The sequence below is a fragment of the Manduca sexta genome, chromosome 28 (genome assembly GCF_014839805.1).
Source record: "Manduca sexta isolate Smith_Timp_Sample1 chromosome 28, JHU_Msex_v1.0, whole genome shotgun sequence".
Taxonomy (NCBI): domain Eukaryota; kingdom Metazoa; phylum Arthropoda; class Insecta; order Lepidoptera; family Sphingidae; genus Manduca; species Manduca sexta.
This window is the reverse complement of record NC_051142.1, coordinates 1,184,894-1,210,978: the sequence shown is the minus strand read 5'-3', so window position 1 is coordinate 1,210,978 and position 26,085 is coordinate 1,184,894. Positions and strand designations below refer to the sequence as shown.

General features: G+C 35.5%; 1 protein-coding gene across 4 annotated transcripts in view; it reads right to left on the bottom strand.

Moving 5' to 3' along the window:
- The window catches only part of LOC115448376 (ecdysone-induced protein 74EF), a 230,297-nt gene extending 217,649 nt beyond the window's left edge, over positions 1-12,648 (bottom strand). For all 4 annotated transcript variants that reach the window (XM_037444734.1, XM_030175790.2, XM_030175789.2 and 1 more), the window contains exon 1: positions 12,416-12,648. The gene's annotated coding sequence lies outside the window, so the exon portion shown is untranslated. The remainder of the gene's footprint in view (positions 1-12,415) is intronic.
- Between the last annotated feature and the right edge of the window lie 13,437 nt (positions 12,649-26,085).

Here is a 26,085-nt window from a genome sequence, read left to right as displayed (position 1 = left end):
CGCGCGATACAAGATCGTAGGCGGGAACAATCAAGGCTATTTATTATTGTCTATAATTAAGTATATCACTTATACAGGTTACGTAAATTTATAGATATTAATTGTACAGCTATTATATACCAGAGAGTCAAGCAGACCGCCACAATTATGTCGACTGGCGAGGGATAATATTTTTCTCTTGTCTGTCAATACTATCTGGAATCAACTTCGCATACCATCAGGTGGACTAGCGTCACATTAACCCGACAGTATTAAAGAAAAAACAAAATAAGACACGAACGATTCAATCTAATTTTTATTACCCAAGAAAAATAAAGTCTATGATAATACAAAAATACTTTGTAATAAAAAAACATATTTCTAGTGTTGTTGAATTTGCACGCGTTCAGCGTCGATCCCGCGACCTCGTGATCGTGAACCGCACTCCCGTCTTAGACAGCTATCTCTTTCTAACATATGAAGTAACTTATGTAAGAGTGCGACGAAGAAAGTGATTACATCGAGATGAGTGCATACGCAATACGCCAAAAGTAACATTACATTGAAACATTTTCGGAGTTCCGTAAGTAAATATTAAGAGATTTTTGACTAAATTATTACTCTATATATTTTCAACCAACAGAAATTTGTTATTTTGTTCATAGACAGGAACCGATGTAAAGCAATACTGTGATGCTGAGTTTCATGCGTTAAGACTTAAGAGAGAGTCGGAGTTTCCAAAATTATTTTTCTGTCAAATGTCTTCATTTTATTTCACGTTTTTGTTTGCTTTTACGCTATAAAATAGTGATATATTTGAATACTTTAATATTCAAGCATTTTAATTTACACCTCTCATATTATAGTGTTTGTAAAAGTTATAAAACTGACAGATATTTAAGTTAATGTTTACAATAAATTTTCTAATAGTTTGTATTCGCAATCTTCATACGAAATGTCGGGTTCGTAAAACCTATTTTTACTGACGTATGACAACATACGAAGAAACTTTCAGACTAATATTTTTACCAACATTTGAATCCTGCATTGTATTAAAAACGTAGCCCACAAGTACTTGCTTCTAACGTACAACCTTGTCCGAGCGGGTCCGTAATATTGATGGCTACATATAATTGATTGATGAAGAATTCGGCCATGGAGATGCAGAGTTACACGTTGCCCTATATTTTTATTCGAACAGGAGGTTAATAATCATAGCAATACGTTTGAGTCCTGCGCCCAATTTTATTACCGGTCTATTAAAATATCTAGTATGTTCCTTAAAGCTTGTCAACACTAAGACTTCTTAGATCTAATATTATTTCTGTATGATGGTGATTACGTACTTTTGTCAACTAAAGTTTTTGTACTAAGTATAATTAACAAAAGTACAATAATTAATTAAAACGAGATCTCAGTAGCATAATATTATATTGTATAAGTCATTTCTCATTGTTTAGTTTTCATTAATTTTCAGTAAAATGTGTTAATTATTTTAATTTAAGCAAACAAGTGGTGCACCAATAATTATTTATTTATACTTATACTAAGTTTCAAATTCCCGCCTTTTCAAGATGGCGGCGATGCTATACCGCGCTATAGTTTCAAATAAAGAAAGAAGGAAGAGAATCATTAGCAGAAGATGCCGCGAGCCATTAGTTCAAAGAGGCTCATTAGAAATTACCGTTTATGTTTTTCGATCCCGTGTTACGTGTTTAATGAGTTGATATAAATTGCTTCCTGGATGCACTTTCACTGCACATAACGATAATGTATGAAAATTAATTTTATAACAATTTTATTTACTGTTGAGGTGGTCTCGGGTTCGCTATGAAGCCAAGGAAAGGATCTGTGAATATACTAAGTTACCTATCTTTTTATTGCTCCTCATTCTTCTTAATGGTGAAGGAAAAATACATATGAAACATGAGAGGTTTTCATAAAAAAATCGAAGACATACGATGTAATTAACATGTTTTAGAGGCCTGTGCTCATAAGAGGAGGCAATCCTGCATATAAGAGGCAATTTAAGAACTATGTGAATTATTTTTACTCGTCTTCTTTTATTTGCCGTATAAACTTGAACAATTAGTTCAATATGTACTGTTCACGAATGGAGTAGACAATGACAAAATTAAACAATAAATGATAAACTGAACACCGGTCATTTACATAAAGTCAATATTTTCCTGAAAAATTATATCACAACATGTGTACAATAAAGGCTGTAAGCTGTAGGTAAATGTAATGAACTCTACGTTTAGTTTAGAAGCCACTTGTTGCAATAAAAATTGAAAAGCCTAGTGTAATACCTATTAAACAATCTATAAATAGCTTCACCTCCAGTTTTATGGCATAGACAACACTAATAACCTAATAAAAAACAATTACACACCATAAACAAAAAATTTTCCCGCCCAAACACAAACGGGGGCTGCATTGCAAGCAGCCTAAACTGAAGTCCTAGGTTAATTCAAGCACACTTATGAATGGCCGCAATAAGTAAATTCAAGAAGGCCCCAGCGTGTACCACGTGCTTGGCTGTATATTTTTATCAGCGAGCGTTTTTTCGCGGCGGCGGGCGGCGGTCGCTCTTCATTGCGCTATGTGTGTCAAGGAGATATACGTATTGGTGAAAAATTCGCGAACCTTGACTGTGTTAGATTAGAATTAGGACTGTCCGAGTTTATTTATTTTATTACGTTCGCGTGTGTGCGTATAAAATTGTTTTTAGACCGGTAAATAGGTGCGTAAGTGCTATTATAAGTGAGGATAGAAGGTTAACGGTATGGATGAACGGCATTCGGTTCTCAGGGTTGCTCTTGATGTCTTAGAACCTTGCATTGATGTGCAGAAATATACTTGAAGACAGAATACATTATCGTTATTAATAAAAACTGTTTCACTTTGATATTTTTTAAAATATACGATAACATTGAAGTCGGTTGCGTGATCGAATAACAACGTATGTGCATTGATATTATATTTAGCTGCGCCAGTATTCATAATACAATGAAACCAGCAAACGCAAATAAATCTCGAGTTTTTCTATTGTTAGATGGAACCATAAATACTTCAAGTCTACATTCTTGATGTCAGTTGGTGTGAAACTAAGTTCAGTGAACGGTTGTTTGTAAATGTTCTGTCGACGTCAATAAAGATTAGTGGTTTTCTGTCGTTGTATGATACCGATTACGTATAGTACTTATACTTTGTTTTTAAAAAATATTTTTGTCTTACAGGTTGACTGCCATTTCTTATTTAGGGCCAGGGTATGTTGAACGGTAAGCGACAAAAAAAAGAGCAAGCCAAGTTTCACATTGGTCTAAATATGACAAGAATTCACAATGACGTCTAATAAGATCCATTGAACTCGCTTATAATTGTAATACCTTATTTATATCCGTATTAATCTGACCAACTTACATCTCAACGAGACCTCCATTGGTCAGTGCGTGGTGATAATCTTGAAAAGATTCTTGGATGATCGCGCATCAGAGCAAAAATCTCGTCGCCCTTCGCGCTCGACGAAGCATGCACGATGAATCCGGCTGTTGTCACACGGTAACTGGCGATAAGCCACTTCTGAAGCCCTACTGGTGGCTTTACATCACACCAGGTTACTCTCTGACCAATAAAATGTTATATTATCATATATTTAGTTTAAACTTTTTTGCAGGAAGTCTGGCAATAAGAATTATATTTGTCTGGTAATAAGTTATTTATCTGGTGATCCCTTTGACATCTATAATGTTTATCCTATTTATTCCATTATCAAAAATTTCATAGTTTCTGAAGACGTATGTGTTATTGTTAAAAGTAGAGACAGAACTAGCGTCGCGGATAAATGAAATGTATTAAAACAGTAAGACCAAGCCCTGAACTAATAATATAATATAATATACGCGTCATTCATCTCGAATAAATACACAAGGAAAACTAGAAACATCATTATTAATTAAAATTTTGAGAAATTAATAGGAATTGGACGGAGATTTGTTGAAACTCCGGCAAATCCCATCGTTAATATTAATCATAATTAAATTGTAAATTACTCAGCGAGGATAGTACTTGAAACCTCGCTAAGATTCCTAGTATCACTCAAGATTCAAACCACTGGTGGTAAGGTGTTCAAAATAAGGTATCTCACACTGCGTAAAATAAATTGATTTGATTTGATTTGATTTGATTTGCGTACCGTGTCCAGCAATACTGCCTTCTGCATGTAGCCTTCGGTCAATTGAGAGACCTGGAGATGTTAGTCGAGGCTCTTTCGTATCAAGCCATGGTCAGAAACGACTATCGAGGCAATAATTATAGAGTTCACATCCCACATATCAATAATATTAATAAGTCATAAATATCTTTAAGCATTATAGGAGTTTATAGATCTCCTTTTACCAACACCTAATCGACATGCTCATATTTAGTCTTGTGTTATAAAAATGTATCCCTATTTTTTATATTCAAAACTATTAGTCGTAACTCCGCACACATTCATAAATATATACAATAAGTTTGTTTAGCTGCCGTTACGCACGCGGGTTCGTCGACCGCGCGTCATGTGCTTAATATTTGATAATTGCTACTTATCAGTATGTGTTCCTTTGACACCGTAAAAAGAACTTTGTTCTAATAGATTACATTTTTATAATGCAAGAATTAAAAAAAATATAGCTTACTTTCTATATCTATTGCATGATATTGTCGAATGGACAAGTAGAGTTCATAGTAGAGTTGTTTTGACTCACAAGACAAAGCCCTGCTCTACAAATATGTGTCATGTAGTATAAGCCTTAGTTACGATATGTATATGTAGTATATGTCAATGATTTGGTTCTTTATTAATATTTTTTTTATATTTTTAATGAATATTTTAAAATTATATGATCCTTCAAGTGTTCCTTTACTCCATAAAAAGAGTTTGAGATAAGCGGCCAAGATATTATAAATCACCCTAGTGTAACATACAATACCATAAACTACCTATCATTAAAGATTCAGAAGTTTCATAAAATACTAAAAAAACAAACACAAAAAAACAATAGTTCTAATAATTTACGTCGACTTTTATTTGTGCAGTATTTAGAAAGGCAATGTAACCGGGTATGTATTTGTAATATACTACAATTTACAGTACTTATGACGCCTTTTAAAGTAATTGTTGTCCAATTGCCACGCCCACACCTATTTCTAAAGATTTACGTTATCTTGTTATTAGTGTCAAAACACTGTTTTACGATCGTTGAATGTCGTCTTTACTCATTTCCTGATGCCATGATTTATTTTTCTGAAACAAAACTCCTTTGCTATAGCTAAATCTTTTTAAAATACTGGACAAAGTGCTGGCCAGTAGCATTAGCGGTGGTTGTTCTTGACTTAAAAAAATAAAAAGTTAATCCATATCACTGCATTTCCCACAAACCAGCCAGTTTTCGAGCTCAAAGAATTAAGAAACACTTTCCCGCTCGTTCCGAGAGCATCACACGTCCAAAACCAGTTGGACGGTACAAAAATCGAGTTAAAAAAAGTAAACATGACTAGATGCTTGGACTACGTAATATCGTGACGTTCAAGTTTCAAATTGTACTTTCACTTTCAGCCGCGAGGCGGCGGTGAGCGCGCCTGCGCTTGCGCGTGCGCACGGCCGATGCGGAAGCGAATAAACGCGCTGATTTATCGATACTATCGACTAATTCGCTCTTTTAAATTATAATCGAGTTTGTAATCGATTATGCTAGTGATGCGGGTAATGTCGGTTCGTTAATTGCAAAATTATTTATAGTCTTTTGTAAACATTCGTTTATGGTTACTCGAGCACGATTCTTTGTGTACTTATTGTTAGAATGGTTATAGATTATGTATTAAATTATTGAATGTAATCACTTTAATAATAAACTAATCAGCCTCCGTGTCCTAACACGCGTTAATCCGCCCGTGAAACGAGTGCTCAAAGGTATGATTTCGGAATCCAGACAAATTTAGGGCTATCTATGTTTGAGTGTTAGTTATATTATTATGTTGATAAACAAAATACGTCATTATCCTTTTTGGTATGTTTATTGGAACATATTTATTACTTTTATTAATGATATTTTGCTTTGTACTTAGATTGTAATAAAACCGTTGTAAAGGAGAAAGCTCTCGCATTTCAATTAATCATTTTATTACAAACAGGTTCAAAGTATTAGTCAGAATATAATAGCCAATAAATCGAATAGGAAATACAAAACTTAGCATCTGTTGTCTCAAAGTGAACAACCCAACATACAGTACCTTGTCAAACAATTTTGAGTGACGTTGCTCTTGATTATGGACGATTTTGGCGCTTACCAGGCAATCAACCTACTGGGTTTGTTTAGTTATCAACAAACATGAAAGTCCAGTACCTAGATCTTGTAAAATATAACCTAAACATTATGTGAAAGGATTTATGGCTTGTAGAAAGTTTTAAATGTATCATTTCAAATATAAAAACTAAAATCTTTGCCTCATATCAATAACAAAGATTGCGCATTTACGTACGTAGATATCAATAAGGTACTATATTCGATTTTTAGGCCAAGCAAAATAGGATATAAGTAAGTACAATAGTCAGGGGACCTTATAACTCTGTCTACCTTTACGATGATGAAAGCGTGATCGTCAACATTTACTATATTTGTAATAAGAATTCGAACCTTTGACTTTGCTATATCAATACACAGCGCTATAAACACGTAAGAAACCACAACGCGACATTGACTACGAAGGTCCGCGACGTGGCAATGTCTAAAATTAATATTAACTATTATAATAGTACCTATTGTAAATAAGTTGCCTTTCTATAGACGTTGGAAGGATTTTTAATACTAATTATTGTTATTATAGTAGTCTCGAGGTAACGGATTCGAGCCCCGCGCCGAAAATTTGTGTCTAATTTTTTACCTTTATTGTCCTTGCTACCAAAATATTGTTCCCTTGTTAATTGGTCACAAGCCTCCATCTGAACTCTATAGAAATATTTTCTAACATCTTTTTTTTGTGCGAGGTTTTTAAAGTCCCTTTTCGTCCGCATTACAAACCTTTATCAAGAAAAGTAATTAAACCCGATTAAAATATACAAATCGTCCTTACCAAAACTGAATAAAATATACGCTTCGTATTTTAAAGATAATGTAACTTTCATATAAAAACAGTTTAACTTTTTACCTCTTACAAAGACACGAACTTTACCTCTTCATATGAAACGTGTAGGCGCAGCGAGTGATAGAGCGCGGATCGCTTCTGATAAAGCCAAGGTCGGCGTGTGCCGTTTGCACTGATAATGCAGTGTCTGGGAGGCGACGGATTTGTTTGTTACTACCTACAGCGTCTTAAACTAGGCATCTGGGTAGCATTGGCAAAAGGTAAAAATAGGGAAGCTAAATGTCGAGATTTTTTTCCGGTTTAATTAATAATAATGATTAATAAGATTGCCACGGAATATCTCTGGAAAAATAACTAAATTATACGGTACATGCCAGTAATGTAGATGCAGCAATGTGCTGAAGCAATGTTCAGACACTCATATAATCCACTTACCAACATATATTGAAATATGAATACTAATCTTAAATCTACCAACAGTTTAACTCAATTAAACATATGAATCTCATATCAATGGTTTATGTAACTATTAATGCACTAAGTGATTCAACAGACCACAAGCTTCTCACGCGGCTCAGCCGACTATACGTAAGGGACAAGGTTCAATTCGAGGAGACCACGCCTACAGTTAGTCATAAGCTAACTGCGTGCAAGGCCCGAGGCATGTACCTGAACACGCGAATTTGTGTACGACTCGTATGTTTTATGATTTTTACAATATAAGAACAGTAGGTGGTTGGTATCACGTAAACGAAACTCAGAGCAGGGAGTGCCGCCTTGAATTTAAAAAAACATGGCATTATGAGATTATTTAGTGTTTTGTCTTGCTATGTGGAATGACATTAATCGGAAGAGGAAGCGAGACAAAACATTATATAAATATGACAGACGTAAACAGCATTTATTAGTGACAAGCAGGGTGTGTTATATATTTGTATTTTTTAGGTGTTATAAGCCGTAGATGCATTTCATTTTATTCGTAACATCTAATGTCTAAGGACAATGTAATGCTGTGTAGAGTTTTGGAATCCCAAATTGTGGGTAGTGTTCCTATATTATGGGTAATGCCATTAGAGACATGAGATATTAAGTCTTATATTGCTTAGTAATTATCCTGATGGCCAGTCTCTAATTCGGTCAGTTTCCACCAGTGCAGGGGTGCGGCCCAGGGTCTCCAGTACCACGCGCTCCTCGCCGCATGCTCAGTACATGCAAGGTCAGTTCGCCTTACGGATTAGGTAATTGTTATCTTCAATCTGATGTTTTTCATGACGCATCACGTCATGAAAGCGAATTCGATTTATACGGTTTGGCATTGTGAAGATTATGAAATAATCCTGACCTCATATGAAAATAAATTGAGATAACGGCTAGTGAGTTAGTTGCATATAGAATGCAGTTAGCGTAACTTTTTAGGCATAATATTATGTATATACATACATACATATTTAATAGTTTAACTTAAATAGACCGAGTATGCACGATGCATAGTAAGATCTACCATTATTCTTATTTTTTTCTTGATAAACAAAAGCATATCGTGACCACAGAGTATATTAGTCGCAAAAAATCCCAAGCTAGAGAAAGGCTACGCTCCGTTTTACAAAAAACACTATAGAACTGAAACTGAAAGTTGGAAAAACCTAGTCATAATTATTTTGGCCCGACCCGGGATTCGAACCCAGGACCTCAGCACAGTGGTCGCACTTGCACAGTGTACAATTACAACTACGCCACCGAGGCAGTCAAAATATAAAAACTATCTTATCAATAAAAAAAAATTGAAAGCGAGCCGACGTTGTATGTGCGCTAAAATTTATCTTTACATTTGCTGACACTAATTTAAAGGGCTGACGCCATTAATATTTCTTTGTAGCCTGATCAGTCACTCCGCCCCTGAACCCCCTGCCACCCTTTACTTATAAAACTACAAGTGTGACGCGCCTCGTTACTAGCTTCAGGGAGTGACTAACATCACTAAGGTAAACCTTCTTTTGTTTAACTATATTTAGATCATTCTTCATACCTTACAATTGAACGGATATTCCTTTTACGTACATTTTAGTTGTAGTAGAAAATCGACCCTTTATTTATTAATTACGATTAAATTAATATGGAACATCTGCCTGTCAGTGGAAATATCCATTTGAGACTTACTTTACATGTATTAAAATCTATATATACTATGCGCCTATTAAAAACCGTAAATACTTCCCTTAACACTCACAAAAAGCTATTTCTTCTCTTTTGCCTTGAGAAATGTTATTTGCATTAACGACTGTCATGAACAAGATGCATTGTCCAAGCACGTGGGAAGATGTGTGATTTAAAACATTTTAAACGGACTGAGTCAGAAAAAGCGCGTCGAAATAAACCAAGGATTCAACAGTTGCTCTGTCAGTGCGGTAGAACTTAAGGAGAACGCACTGGAGTACAATGTCGCGCGACAGATAGTACTTACTATATGTGTAATTCAGTAATACACTATTTTGATGTTTTTTTTTAATAAATAAACATAATTGTTTTCTATGGTAGTAGAGATCCGCTGTTACGTCTGTGATTTATATAAAATATACTATTTTTAAAAAATCTGCAATAATTCATAGCGCTTGCTTGCTGTATGGTCGTAGAATTTAAAAGTAACTACATTTCATCTCCAGTTGAATACACCCCATGCAAAACTTGATAGCCTGCCTGAGGGCTGATTTGTTTGATGCGTCCTGTGATTATGGACCATGGACACAAAATACATACATATTATCACGCTTTTATCATATTAAGGTAGGCAGGGACTATGAATTACCACTTAACTCGGTTATATATGATACGCAACTGTTACATGTATGTATCATAGACAAAAAAATTCAGGATAAAGGTATATTACAATGTTGTTATTAATTATAAGATTCCCCACTCTGTCGGCCGCGGCGCGAAGGCCTTAACCAATAGAGCGGCACTAAGAAACGCCCATTTCCTGAAGTGAATTAAATGCTTGGAATAACAACATAATAAAATATCTAAACAGCTTGTTTCATTTGTTTACTACACAAACTGAACAGGTTGGTCTCATTGCAAATTAGTTTTGACGTAAAGGTGTAAGTAACTAGAGTAAGTAAGTGGGTTACATTCTTACGTTAAAAAAAGAACCTAAATAAAATTTGTGGAATCAAAACATTTGACATTGCCATATTTTGTACATCTATGAAAAAGAGTTAAGTCAAAATCCGTTCGACCAACAATAAATTATTCGTATCTCGTTGACTCTTATATTTTGAATCTACTTAAAGAATAGTTTAGTTCTAACATGTTCAGTTTAAATTAAATAAAAATATCTAACTAGATCAATATAAAAGCACTGCGGCCATCAACTTTATATTTTGAATATCATGATCAATGACGGAACCAGTCTCATCAACTCTAAATATGCATATTAACCAATAAATATGTTCTACGTTATATCAAGGCTACAACTGAATACAGATATACAGATAAAAATGTCAAATATCTTGATAGTAATATAATAAATTAAACTGATACCTCATTTTGTAACCACCCTGTATTATCCTTTACAAAAAACTACACAAACAACCAGATGAACTGATAAAAGAGAGCCCCTATATATAGTGCTATGATAAAAAATAAACATTACTCAACTCTAATTGCTCATTCAATTCAATTATGGTCTAATCACGTACCATTATGATTAGTTCTTCATGAGTACATACATACTATAAACATAAATTCACGTATTTAATGAAGATGTAGGTAGAAGCGTGACTTTTAGAATTGAGAGAATTTTTAAAAAAGTCCGTTCGATGTGATAATCACCTAATTAGATAAAATTAGTCCACAATCAATAAAGGATTTTTTTGATCAAATAATAACGCACAACAACTTTATTTAACGAATCTGAGAATTGAACCTAAACAACCATTGATAGACCAAACTCGCCATTACTAAACGAATGACAAATTTAAGAAAATTGCATATAGACCTTTAGAGCCTACTTTACAATAACTATTACCCACCCAAGTTATTCCGAGATTAAATATTAAAAACCTAACATGCCCACGCATTTACCTTAGGTACTCACTATGAAGATATATTCAGAGATAATCCTTGAGGGAACTTATTAACTTTTCAACAATCTGCAAAATTCTAATGCACTTTCATGGCACGGTACTAAAATAATTGAAAATAAATTCCCAAGGTAGAATATATTTTCAAGGGTTTTGGTAAAAATGCGTGCATTATTATTTTTTAAATTAGAATACACAATTCATTTTAAAAAAGAAAAGACAAAGGCAGTTTATATTATACAGCCTACTTCCTAAAACTAGCCTATGATATAATGTAGAGAAAGTCTGAGTTCAAGGCCAAATTTGGCAATCAATATTAAATTAAAAAAACATACTAGATGAAACTACGTAATAAATCATGCATGCTCACGCTTATATCCCTAAAAAGTAAGTAGAATTGCAAGTACACCTACTCCGTGGTTATTGTCGTCCTATGATGTTATAAAGCAAAAACGCTATTACCAACAATTTCGCATTATTCGAATAAAAAATTCCATATATTTTGGACAATACCGAACCGGGACTTAAACTCAGAACCCGGCGGTTCAAAACCCAAGCACACTGGTCCAACGAGACGATGAAATCATGAATAATGTTTGTATCTGCCACTTGCTCCTACATAGGCTCTACAAGTAATAGTTTCAATTCTGACCCTGAAGTGACCCCGACTGAGGTTACGGCTCCAAATACTTTGTGATTCAAAGACACATGAATAATTTAATTACCATAAAGTATTATTTAATAAAAATCTTAGGGTCAAAATGGCCATGAGTCCAATGATACTGCATTGTAGGTGTGTGAGGCTTAGCTTAGGAAATGTAAGTGTTATGAAGGTGAACCGACCCTGTTTACAAATTAGAAAACATTGCATAATAATACGTAACAAAATAAAAGGAATTAGAAATTTTCAATTTTGTTTTAAAATCACGATTGTAGAGTTGTGAGTTGTTTTGTTATGAACGTCTAAAGTTGTAATAAAACAATAATTGAGTTGAATAAACTCGTATGAGTTATTTGTTTCTTTTTGATATTATTTATTTGAAGATTGATATTCGTTTTTATTATTTCTTAAAACTGGCGGCAAACGTGTCGAAGTCATTTTAATCAATCTTAACAAGAAATAAATTGTCTGTTTTTTATTTATAATAATCTTCAAATAAATTTTAATGTAGATATGAGTTCCGTAAAAGATAACATTTTAACTATTTGATAAAAAAAAAAAATCTCACCAAGTCCAAAACGCAATCCAAATGTCACAAAACACACAAATATAATCAATTTTCAAAAAGTATTTCTATATAAATTAAAAATAAAACAAAACCATCCCATAAACACTGGCAACACTCCTGTCACTGTCAGAAAAAATCAAATCCGAATGCACAATCCATGAGTTCGGCAGTTGCGCTCGAAAGGCAAAAATGGCGCGCGCATACGTCCACACTGCGCGGCAGCTCGCAAGTCACTGAACCAACGCTCCGCGCCCCCGTGCCTGCCGGGTGGATCGTATTTTTATTACAAACTAGTGTTATCATTGTGAAACCCTGAAATGTGGTGGATTTGAAATTAGGTCATTCGGTTAGACGTGTGGCCGTTCGCAAAAAAATATGTTTAGGCTGTAAATTGTAAATCATGCATTCTAAATTCGAATTATAATTTGATAGGCAGCTTATTGCAAGCGTTTTACTTGCTGCGGATTTATTCCGTTTTTAAACTTCTTTGATTACTGAGCGGAAAACGAGAACTATTTATTTTTAATTTTAATAAAAGCGGTCATGTAGCGTATATAATAAATATATATATATGTATAGATTATAAATAATGTATTTGTAGAAAGCACTAAAGAATTCATAATTAGTTAAGTTTGAATATTCATTAATATAAAGTTGAGTAATATTGTCATAAAAGCTCACGTTTTCCGTTTTGAATGGATGTCACAGAGACAAGGAAAATAGTTTGTTTAATGGTCTATAATGTATAAATAGTTTAATTTTGCGATTAACTAGATGATAATATAAAAGCTAAAAACAAAATTTCTTACGAACGTTTTAATTGTTGCCACTTTAGGCAATGATTCCTAAAAAAAGGCTGCAAAAAAGTTTTGTATGACAAAAATATCACAAAATGGACTACTACTATCGGTAGCATAGTTGTATTGCATGCGCGGTACGGCAGCGCTCTGAGGTCCTGGGTTCGAATCCCGCATCAGGCAAAGTAATATTTGGGTTTTTCTGCTCAGCCTTTTTCTGCTATGTATATCAGCCCGGAGTGTGATATTGTGTCCGTTATGGCGATAGACTCGCCCCCTATCACATCATGGGACGGAACACACTTGGCGAAAAGTGGGTGCTCTGGTTGCGCCTCTGTATACACCTTCGGGGAAAATGCGTAATGTGTGTTTGTTTTAAATATCACAAAATGATCAAGTCCTTCGCCAAATGCAAGGGAACAAAATAGCCAACAACCAGTAGCAAATCATCCAGGTCTTTGAACTACAACGTGCTATACTATAATGCGTTCTTCACCCTGATAAATTAAAGTCCAATAGTTCCAAGTAATTTTACTGACCACACACTATAGGCATATTTTGAATTGATTGTATTTTTAGCCTAAAAATAATTAATTCTTTATTCATAATGTAGAAATCTTTACAAATTACAATTTGGCGCCGAAAATAGACATAGATACAAACGGACTCTAGTGACCCGCTTATAGACGAATAATCCTAATGTATTAAGTAGTTCGACACACCTCATTAGAGATATGTTAAAAACCGGTGTAAGTTGCCCAAAATTCAAATCGCGCTCGATATAAATGATATACGCACTGGAATCGCAGTTGCATTTCATGGAAACTTCCTGGCGTTGGCATTAACAATTTAAATTTTGAGTACCGCGCACGCATTGCGATATTATTTTGTAATCATCAAGTTATATTAAATTCAGATCGGGGCAATGTGGAGCAGTTAGATACTCACATGTTTTATAAACATGTTTATAGTCTAGTAATAATATCTTATAATAAAATCCCCTCCAAGGCGAATTTCAGCCACGGTAGCAAATTTCGACGGAGATCAGCAAGATACGCGGGATATATTATAGTGCACAAGCGTGTACGCAATTCACAAGTGCACTCTCCTACCTTTACTCTCATAGTACGGTGAGACGGCAATCCGACATGGCCGGAGAGAGATCAGGCGTAGGACCAACGGCTTTACATGCTTGTCAAGGCACAGGGGTATCACAACGCCGACTTCCTGACTCCGAGCTGGGACTGAGAATTTTTATAGATAGAAAACCCAGGCATGGTGTTTTTGGGCCAGTTTTATCTTATTTTACTGACCTAGTGGAGAAACTTGTATACATAAGGAATTTACATAAGAGTTTCACAGGTATCTGAAGACTGCAAACCTGCACTAGTCCTACGCGCTGGGCGGCGTACACAAGGGGTCATCAATTAGTTTCGTTCGGAGGCCGTTTTAAGAAATGTAATAACCATCGCAGTCCGCACAACATTTTATAGAATAAAAATTATTAAACAAATGTTATTACGGAAATAACAAAGGTATATTTTTCATATGAACGAGAAAAATGTCATTTTTTATTGTGGACGGACTATTTGTCTGCAGTTTGGAGTAAAATTCGCAATCCGTGAACTCTTTCTCGCTTGTTAGTTCTTTACTTCGCCCGACCGTTTTCGAATTGACGTCAACAAAAACAAATCGGGGGATACATTTTTAATTAATTACGTACTGTGTAGTGCAAGTTGCAATGTTTTCGCTGTTCGCACAAAATAGGTCGACGGTCTGGATGCGAACCGTGGTCCGCCATTTGGCGTCCCCTGGCCTACACCATCGCCGTATCACATATACTATTTCCATGGCAACGGCTTGGCTGTGCTCCTGATATTGCCAACATCTATGGGCGATGGCGACCACTTACTATCAGGAGGGCCGTTAGCTCATCTACCTACCAAAACAATAAAAAAACAGTCTATTCTGGCTAAAATACGCAAAAAGAAACACAGTTCTGCTTAGCGGCAGCGACAGACAAAACAGTGGTACCTACTTGTAGTTCGATAGCCTCTACGCACACACACCCCGCATACAAGATACATGTGCTAATTATTTTTTTTGTCAGATCTAAGTGTTAAGTAGAGTTACGGCCTTTATTTAATTAACTTAGGCAGCAATTAGCTTCAAATATTCTAAGCGTAATATAACCTTCATGATATTTACAAGAAACTTTCGAAATTTTACGTGTTAGTCAAAGTATGCATAGTACATATGACTTAACTTGCGTAAAACATTACCAAATATTCGTTCTTTTGTTTGTCCGTACATCACATTAGAACCCGCCTTGAACCTGGAAATACTATGACGTAAAAATGTTTTAAGTATTTTAATTTCATAAACTGATTTCACTATATAAAAAGCAATTACGCTTATAGTCCAGTGATGGCTTTGGCTTTGTAATCAGGAAGGTTTGAAGTTCGAATCCCAGTCAGTTAAAATTGTGCAGGAATTATTATGCTCAATCTGAAGATATACTAGCTGGGCTAGTAATATCAATGGTAAGTAGAGATGCACAAAGTTCACTTTTGCCTACCCAATTGGTGATATATGCGAATATTATGTTATATCAATTATCACACAATGAATTAACACTGTTGATGGCGCCATTCCGACTACGGCTTACTATCATGTACTTACTAAATTATAGTAAATTAATTGTAACACCTACGCATATCTAATACAAAGACTTGCGGAGCAATCCTGAAATACCTTGTCTGTAGGACAAAAAGAGAAGACTGCACCATCCGGTATAACTCTACTTACTTCCTTAAAAATAACATGCATCTACGTGATATTACTACTTAGTAATTTTACTTGAGTTAATTCTAGTCATAGCTAGGCGAAGATGTGCAGGGCCCATTTTCCGTAAAAGTCCAAGTAAAATAAATAATATTTCTCTTACTCTACCTTCTTATTGTTTTATAGTCGTCTAAGTGAAAAATGCTAGTTCTTTTATGAAATCTTACTAAAGTAGTAAAAGTATTCAGAATAAATTCAATGAATGATATATTTTATCATAATTTTGATTGTAAAATATTTCAAAAACATAATATTATATACAAGATTGTACAATATGTTGTTAGAAATATAATGTAACAATAATAGTATAAAAACAAATTGATTAATATAATGATTCGAGGTAAAATAACAAACACAAAAGTAGGAAGTCATTAGCGCATAAAGTTCTTGAGTTAATAAAAGGTGATATGTCCCTTAACACAAGACTATAATAAGCCATGAGTCAACAGTTTCACGGAACGAAGGAAAATCCGCGCGATTCATACTCACTAGCGTTACTTTTTGCTATTTAAAACAACGTTATGCCTTCATTACCTCACAAGACTATAAATCAAGGTGTCTTGTACACAATGAAAAAGAAATACTGTAAATCATTCAATTAAATAAAAACTATTGTCGAACCAATTAAAATGAAGCGGCCATTTTGAAGCGAGGACACCCGAGAGGAGCCGAAGACTGCGCGATATTGGTCGAAGCAGTACGACAAAAGCCGAATATTTCCGACGCGAGCCGATCGTTGGCGGCCGCGAGCGAGGCCACCGCGCGGGAAGCGCGTCATTCAAGGTGAGCTCTTTTCCCGCCACGCTGCGTCAGTGTCTTTGTATTGTGGCGGTAGTTTTAATTAAAAACAAGAAATAGTGACAATTAGGCACCTATGACATTGTCAGAATACGTTAAAGTGGTTTTTCGTGTTTGACATTGTAAATTTTTTCCCATAAACACTTGTGGTATCTTGTGTGCATTTGTAGTTGTGTTATGTGAATGATAATGTATGAAAAGACTGTAGGTACATGTTAGGCCCAAAATATTAACTTTAAACAAAGTATGTAGGAGTTAGAATGTGATCACGTAGGCTTTGTAACGTCGTCGTATATTAAATAGCTTAAAAAGCAGTGAAACATTACAAGAGCGTTTGTACAAAATAACCACTTACAATTTGTAGATAACTAACTATTTCCAAATTGATTAACAAATAAGCGGCTTTATATACCTAAGAATAGTTTTAAATGAAAGTTTAAGCAAATAGACATCATTGGGCTGGTAGCAACTTTGGATAAGATGCGCAAATTCACTACGCATTGTAATAAAATGCATGTTGTTGATGCTGGTTTCAGAAGTTATATTACCATCTAATAATGGCACTATCACTAAACCCAACAGATGGCCGAATGTATCATCACAAGAAGACTAAAGCTTTAAGTAGCTACTTAATACCCTCGCGAATAATGCATATTGTCGCCCAACGTGGGTTCACTTTTCTCACCACTAAGTGAATGACCAGCAGAGAAGGCTTGCTCCCGGACTCAATGTTACATAAAAACCTTTTCAAATGATTTTTTAATATTTTCACATAACAAATTAAGAAAACGCTCTCCTAATGACGACAACACTGTCCATAAACAATAGACACGACAATTTTTTTGTAATACAATATCATGGCACTGTAAAACATTCCATGAGAGGTTAATTGTTGAGTTTCATAATGCCCAGTAATAACACTGGCCACAGTATCCTTCAAAAACTAACACACAGTGATTGCATCAGCTTGCCTGCAAAATAAGCAAAACGGTGAAGCTAACAAATAATTTTAGTAAACTAGAAATATTAAGTAACGTAAACTAAAAACCCCCTTTTAAGGCAAAGATGCGTTCACACTGAGGAGCTAAACGTACGTTCTAAGTTGATGTTGCAAACCGTATTTGCTGTATATGGCCTTCGTGAAACGTCAAGTGCGTATAGTTGCAAATTTAATTACGAAAGTTTATCGCACCGCGGGCCTTGGCGAAGGTCGCGCGGAGGTCGCGGGAGGACGCGTGGTGTGAACGCCGCCTTAGGGGAGGTCAACCGTGGTCTATGGCTGACAATACTGAGAAATCATTTTGACCTTTGCTTGAAAAATTTTGGCGAATTATAGTACGGAAAAAATGTTAGGTAATTTTTTTATGTATTGACAAATATGATTTGAAAGCATCGTTCTCGTTATGGCAGATCTCGGACTCTAGATTAGCTTAAATTCGTAATTATTGCGGGGTATTTGCAGGTAGTAATATATATTTTATATCCGCTCGTTTTTATACCACCGTACAGTTGAAAAGCCAGCCATGGTGGCCCACGTAAGTGTGTCGCGTTCCGGGATCAGCTTGTGTATATCCGGTATCCACAGTCTGCCATTATTGTGTCGACTGCCAAGGAGTATCGTCTCTCGTCAGTCGACATTCTGTTGGACTACACTCCACTTACCACCAGGTGCAGTCAGGTCACTTTGCCGAGGTCGTATTTTTTTTTAAAACCCTATATAGTTTTTAGGTCTCTATAGAACCGAAATAGCTATCTATATTTTAATATAGGAATCAAACGCAGATCTTAATTTTTCATGTTCCTTTCATTATGAAAGCTAGAAAACTTACGTTATTAACAAAAAATATACAAAGCCCGTCTTGCTTTACACTTTATAATGCAAATATCAACAGACTTTTCCTTCATCATTCAAAAGTTTCTTCTGATCTTTTATTTTCTTTCGACGCCACGTTTCTATATACTTTGCATAGAAAATAGAGGCATTATGCGCAGTGAGGAAATTTACATTTAATACAACGTAAAAATCATATGAAGCTGGGAAAATATTTGAATCGTCATTCATGATAGTCAACACAAGTTTAGTTTGACAAATCTAGAGTACTAATTGTCTACAGCTTCCTATTAAACAATTGCAACCCCACTATCCTCTATTGCAACAGTTGGCCAGTAAGCGTACACCGCGACCGCAGCGCGCGGCGCGGGCGCACCGTCAGCGCCGACGCCGTTGCGTTACATAACAACGGTTCCAACGCATTCCATGCTGCTGATGACCAGCTAACGGTACGGTAATACATGTCGCGTTTTATCCATGAGTACACGCGTTTCAGCAATATATAATTGTAACTCGTAGGACAAGCCGATATGGTTCTAGAATCAATTGAAGAACAGTGTCTTTAGTGTGTCAACATTTGGAGTACGGAGTATTTATTAGGACTTTTGTAGTTATTTTGTAAAGCTATAGAATACAGATTTGTATTTAAACTAAAATTCTCGGAAACATAGGAAAATATTACAGTTTTTGTAGTTGTAGTATGCACTTAAACTAACTTTATATTAAAGACTAAGTGTTACTCACGATCCCACTTGTGGTAGCACCGTATTCTGTGATGATACAACTAGATTCGTGTAAGTTTATCGAAGTGAAAAGTCATCTTTGTCAAACACCAGGCCAATGTCTAAAAATCATGTCGATTCATAGATCAAGTGGTTGAATGAAACAACACGCTTTCATACCTACATAGTAAGAATGTAACAGTGCGTATGTAGTATTTGGTTACCTAATAAAAAATCTTCAAACACAAATCATTGTCCATCTATCATTGTTTCTGTAGATACAGACAATACGCAGGCAACGTTGTAAAGAACACAAATAAAGTTATATTCATCTTTTTAGTCGCGTTACCATTTCTTGTGGCTTTACGTCCTACGAAACCAGTTCCATTAGAAATGTGACGATAAACTGTATCAGATGATCACGGTGGGGCAAGACCTGGCGTGAGATTTATAACAACTTTGACTTGTAATAATAATATCAGCTCTGTATTATACTGTCCATTGCTGAGCTCCGGCGTCCTCTACTACTAAGAGGGTTGACGCTATAGTCCACCATACTGGCCTGATGCGAATGGGAGGACTTTATACTTCGAATTTTTTAGAAAACTTTGACGAATAATTGTGACCTTATTGTTTTTACGAGTTTTGTGGTAAATAAGACTTATTATCATTTGCTCAAATGGTTTTGGAAAAAAGCTATCGTTATTCAATTGAAGAAGAAATATAAGTATATTTATCAAACCTTTATAATGGTTTGTTCTAAATTTAAACAGAAAAATAGGTCGACATAGCTATGGCAACTGACAGGAGACGCAACGTCTTTCGTTGATCGACATAACGCTTGCAATGCACTAGAATCAAATGCAATATATCACCGTGCGAGTACCTTACATACCAACAATAAAAGTGCATGAAGGGCCTACCAAAAATATGTTATAACCAATCCAATAACCTGATACCTAACGGCTTCCCTTTGTGTAAAATGTATTTACATTAGAACGATTTGCAGTCCGCATTTGTGCATATCACTACCTATATTATGTTATGTAGGAAAATTTCACCCTTCGGCACCGTATGGTAGCTAATTCTATTAAAACTGATTGTTTTATAATGATTAGTGTTTACACAAGGAACAGGCCTATCGGGTATATTAGTATTCCCTGTCTAGCAACAAAGCCGCAAAACAAGCCAATGCTTTCTATCAACAATTGAGCCAATCTATTGTGAGGTAAATATATCCACGGCTAGCTCAGAGGTCTGCTCTAGACTTTCACTCCCTGCCTCCCGGCGCCCTCCGCACTCCTGGGGGTTACGTAACTCACTCTCTACATTGCCACCCGCTTTGTTGCCTGATGAATAAGCCTTTGACACAGTAATCGTTTTATTGTTAGAATAATGTGTTTATATGTTTTACGATAGTAAACTATAATTATAATCGTAGAATAGTTGTTATTTAGTCTTTAATTTTAAATTAAAATTTATGTTAATATACCTTTAACGGGTCACCTAATTTGGATAAGTTGTATACACGTCTATTTGGATTTTGACTGTATTGTAATTTAGAATATCATTGTCAGCTAATGCGTGTTTAGTGTATTTTTATAAATAAAATAAAATAATAAAAGTGTAGTAATTGTTCAATAAGTTTTGCTAATCCTTGTATGTGAGTGTTCGTCTAGTTAATTACTAGCGCTTTGTATGCCGATGTGCCGAGCAGCAGAAGCCAAAATATTATTAAGTTATAATTCGTAAGATATTATAATCAATATAACGCACATTATGAGACATAACTGGTAATTTGAAGAGCTCATTGCCAATTAATACTATCAGGCTTCTGTGCCGTACTTGTAAGTTAATGTTGCCAGTGATATTGTTACTGTTTATGACAAGCTTTACCATCAGGTGAGCGTAGCTGGTCACAAAAATAACAAATACACATTAATATATCATTAGCAATTAACATTTATGAGAGATGATAAAGTTCGTTAAAGGTGCGAGGTATGTACAATACATACGCTGGTGACTTATCAGATCGATTCTAGCTCGAAAGATAAGACCGCAGTTTTGGCAGCGGATTTCTGTATTTGTGTATGGTGCCGAATTTCGCGCTTGAATTGAATAATATACTATTATATACTAATATTATAAAGATGCAAACTTTGTTTGTTCATGTGTAGAGGCTAATCTCTGGAACTACTGAATTGATTTTGAAAATTCTTTCACTAATAGGAAGTAACATTACTCCTGAGCGCTAGAGGGTAGTTTTTATACGGTTAATATAACGCGGGACTTTTATCCTGGAAAAACTTTTTCAAGCGGTCGTAGCCGTGGGAATTGCTATCAAAACATTCCAATAGTTTATACCATTCTCAAACAGACTCTACACCTATGGTACAAATACAAATTTTATTTAATATCAAACTACCGCAAAATGTAACGTTTCTTGTAAAATTATTTATTCTGAGAAACACTGAAAATTAAATTATATCATCGAACCAATTTTATAGTGTATTACTTACTTTCTTTCACTTGTGCAATCTCGTTAATAGCAACGTTGTGCTGCCGTAAGGAGTGAGGTCCAAATTCAAATCCCGGGTTGGAAATTCATTTTTTTTTTTAGTAACACGTTGATAGACTTGTTGGAATATGTGTCTAAAGTGCCCTAAATCTTGTTATGGGAAAAATCAACTAACCCTAAATACATAGCGGTATAATATTCTGCTTAAGCTTTCGAGGGTAAACGCACGAACTAATAAAAAAATGTATCACGAATTACATAACTCGTTCCTAATTTCGCAATCTCTTAGGGCTCAATTCATACAATTTCTCTACGACTGATACGACCGATCCAACACTAACCATTTATCCGATCATCTTAATCGCGTATCACAATCTAAAAAATGCTCATACATAACGATTTATCTAAATGCGCTTTTCATTACACAAAAACACTCATAATCGCACACACGCATACACACGAGAGCGGTGTCGCGTGCGCGCACTAGTGTGCGTTAGGTGCGCAAGAGCACGCTTACATAACACCCAGCGAGAGTGCATTCACTCCGAGGGGCGGGAGGGGGAGCGGCGGCAGCCGGGCACGGCGGGGCCGGGGCGGGGCGGGACGGGGGCGGAGGGAGCCTGGAGAAATGCATCGCTGCACAGCGCACACACACACCACCGCTTGATAGATTAAGATTTTAATTGTAAACGAGATTTGTAATAGGAGACCGCGGCGATTGCGTCGTTTGGTCTCGTGATTACGTTTTGTACGCACGCTCATTAACATGTTGTCTGTTAAATACGCTTTCTTACGCTGTCACACGTAACTGGATGTCAACTGCGAGTTAAACTACATTTTTCGGCACCCACTGAATGTAGAGCATATGCTGATAAACGCTGTCAGTGTACACTATTTACTGTTTTGGAGACTGTTATCTCAGGCTATCGTTTTAGGAAAAAAAACTAACTTACCTAAATTATACAAAATTAATTAATTATCTTACCAAAGCATAAGCAAAACTTAGAGACGCTGATAGATAGCTTCAATCATAAAATTCTATTTAGGTCTAACCCAAACCACAATATTTCAGGTTACCAAAATTCTAGCAGCTCTTAATTAGCAATACGGAGCAGAGTTTTGAAGTGTGTAATTAAACTACCGCGAAAATTAGCATAAAATTAAAAAAGAAACACAAAATTCTCATTCCCTAAGACATTTTAAACACCACATCTCTAATTACCGTTTTTAAATTGTAATAGGCACAAAAATAATATATTTTCTATCGTTTCCTCCAATATTAAATTCACTCACCATTCAACAAAATATAACTAACTATAACAAACATATACGTGTATTAATAAGTAGGTGTAATAATTTCAGTCACAGCCATACGACTTATTTCAAGATCCAACCTCGCCTACGATTGCTAGCTAACTATGCTCTGATGACCTACCAACTACAAATATAATGGGTGAATCATCCTTTCCTTTTTCCCAGTCATAAGAAAGTCGAAGACATCTCTCTCAGCGGTAATAATAAATTCTAAATAAAAAAATGTGTAACAAATCCATATTTTAATTATTTGTGCACTGACGAAGATTGATTGCGACGCAAATTGTAATTATATTTGGAGATTGAAGCTTAAACCTGAGGTGGATAAAACAACTGAAACAGCCAGCACATAATTCAAGCGGAATCTGTGCATAACTGTTGGTATTAAAAACCTAGTTTGTTTATTCGATTCTCAAATCTTTAGTTATAAAATAGCATAGTTATATCTATTTTACTTCGCCTATAGTGGGGTAGAGACATTTTCACATATTTTTAGAAAAAAATCAAGTTTGTCATTATATCTACCTGCTTCTATGTGCAAACTTTTCCCATTGTCCTTTCGCGTTTGCCTAAACTCTACCTTTAAAAATATCTAAATATTAGAAACCCATTTATATTTTACTCCCTCTGAGTATAATAATATCAGCCCTGTATTATATACTTGCCCACTGCTGAGCACGGGCCTCCTCTACTACTGAGAGGGATTAGGCCTTAGTCCACCACGCTGGCCTAGTGCGGATTGGTAGACTTCATACACCTACGAAATTCCTATAGAGAACTTCTCAGATGTGCAGGTTTCCTCACGATGTTTTCCTTCACCGTCAAAGCGAACGATAAATTCACAGAGAATACACACATCATTTTAGAAAAGTCAGAGGTGTGTGCCCTTGGGTATAGGTTTCCCCTGAGTATAGTTTTTTTCAATTACACTCCCCACGATTCTGACCCGTCGGCGACCCACAGGCCTGGTGATTAATACCATCACAAATTCTCCTGTGGAATGATAAACGCATATTTTCTACGCAATTGTATATTAACCGATATATCCATAGTAAAAATCCTGCCAAAGTGACTATACGACTCGCATTCTGAGGTTAACCAGTACCTCGAATAACCCAAGGTAATTTAACCATCCGGAGTGCAATATCTCTCCAAGATCTATTTATCTGAACTATTATTATTAAAAATACAGTATAATCACTTTGCCGTGTCAGGAAATAGCGAACCCAATCCAGCACAATATATTATTGTTCCCAGAACTAATCATAATAGATACACGATTGCATACCGAAGAAATGTATTTTTGATGACAATAATAGCGTTCTTTAGCTATCGAACTTCTACGATAAAAAAATATTCGTCATTAAACAGAAAGTCCACAAGGATATAAGGTTCTCAACTCCTTTTTAAACTTCTAGAATTTTCTAGTAGTATTGAGAGCTAACAATGCGAGCGGTAGCCGTCCTTGCAGCAGTTTTCCACAAGAAAGCCGCGGCGCGCCGGCCACCGGCTTCGAGGCACGCTTCCGCGATCTACAGAGTGCTCCATTACGTAACATATACAATGGATATTGCAATCTTATCGGCAACTGTTGTCGCGGTGTTTTGTAACAATATTGATTACAATCTAATTGATTTTGATTATCCCTCTTACAAATGGGCCAGTTTTATTTATTATGTTATGGTAATTAGAATACGTAGTCATGATTCAGTTAAATGTTAACTTAGTTGTGTGTATTCAATTTGTCTTCAGACGTTAAGTGTATTATTTCGCGTAGAAACTAGTATAACTTCCCAGACTCGTATTTTAAGGACAAACTATTATATCACCTATAATGCTTTCAAATCCAAAATATATTTTTAATAACAATCCGTAGACAACAAAATTTGGTTTATGTAACCATCCCCAATCATAGACAATAACTAAACCTCTATAATTGAATGCACCCAACAGTACCATGAAGAAAGCTTCCAAAGCTCGGCGCCGCGCCGCGCCGCGAGCTCGGAGCACCCTATATACGCTGAAAGTGCAGCGACGGCGGCGCGCGCGCACTTCGCGTTTGTGTGCGTCGTCAATATACACACTAGCACGCGGTTACTTTCACTCAGCGAACTATTCCTAGGACACGTACATAATGAAATGCGCTTTGTTCTATACTTTCTCGTGCGAATAATAGAGTCTTATGCAGAAATATTTTCATTAAAATATATAAATTCATACACATTCGTAAGTACTACAATGAATTTCGTACATGCAAGGAAGGTTTTGTGAGTGGTGGACATTGTACGTGATAAAAAAAATATACTTATATTTATATTTAGTACATCTTGCTTTAACAGATAATGTTGACGACCATCCTTTGCCTTTTTCCTTTTTTCCTGTAAAAGATTACAAGTAATCATTTATTTACTAGGGCAAATAGATAATAAAATGTAGAAGAGGTGTTAAGCTTAGAATACGATGATACACTTCATTAAACCTACCATCTCAATGTAATAGTATTGCATGAAATATAAACCTTTAAACATTTGTCCAGTCATTGGACGTTTATGATGAAGTCAAAAAATGCCTTAGGATTTTTGCAGACCAGCATATTAAATATTTAATCTGAATTAAATTACCCTCACTTACCCACACGCACCCATTATACGAGAAGAATCGAGAGAGAAAAACAATAGGAGTTAGGAAGATAGATATTTAGACCTTCAGAATGTCATTTATCATACATAACAGCAAGCTGTCAGTATACGTTGGTTTTCTGTACGATATTGGTATTTTATCAATACCCTTTTCTTGTCGGTCTATCCGTGATTCTGCTATATGTTTTGTGCTATAATCCATTAAGC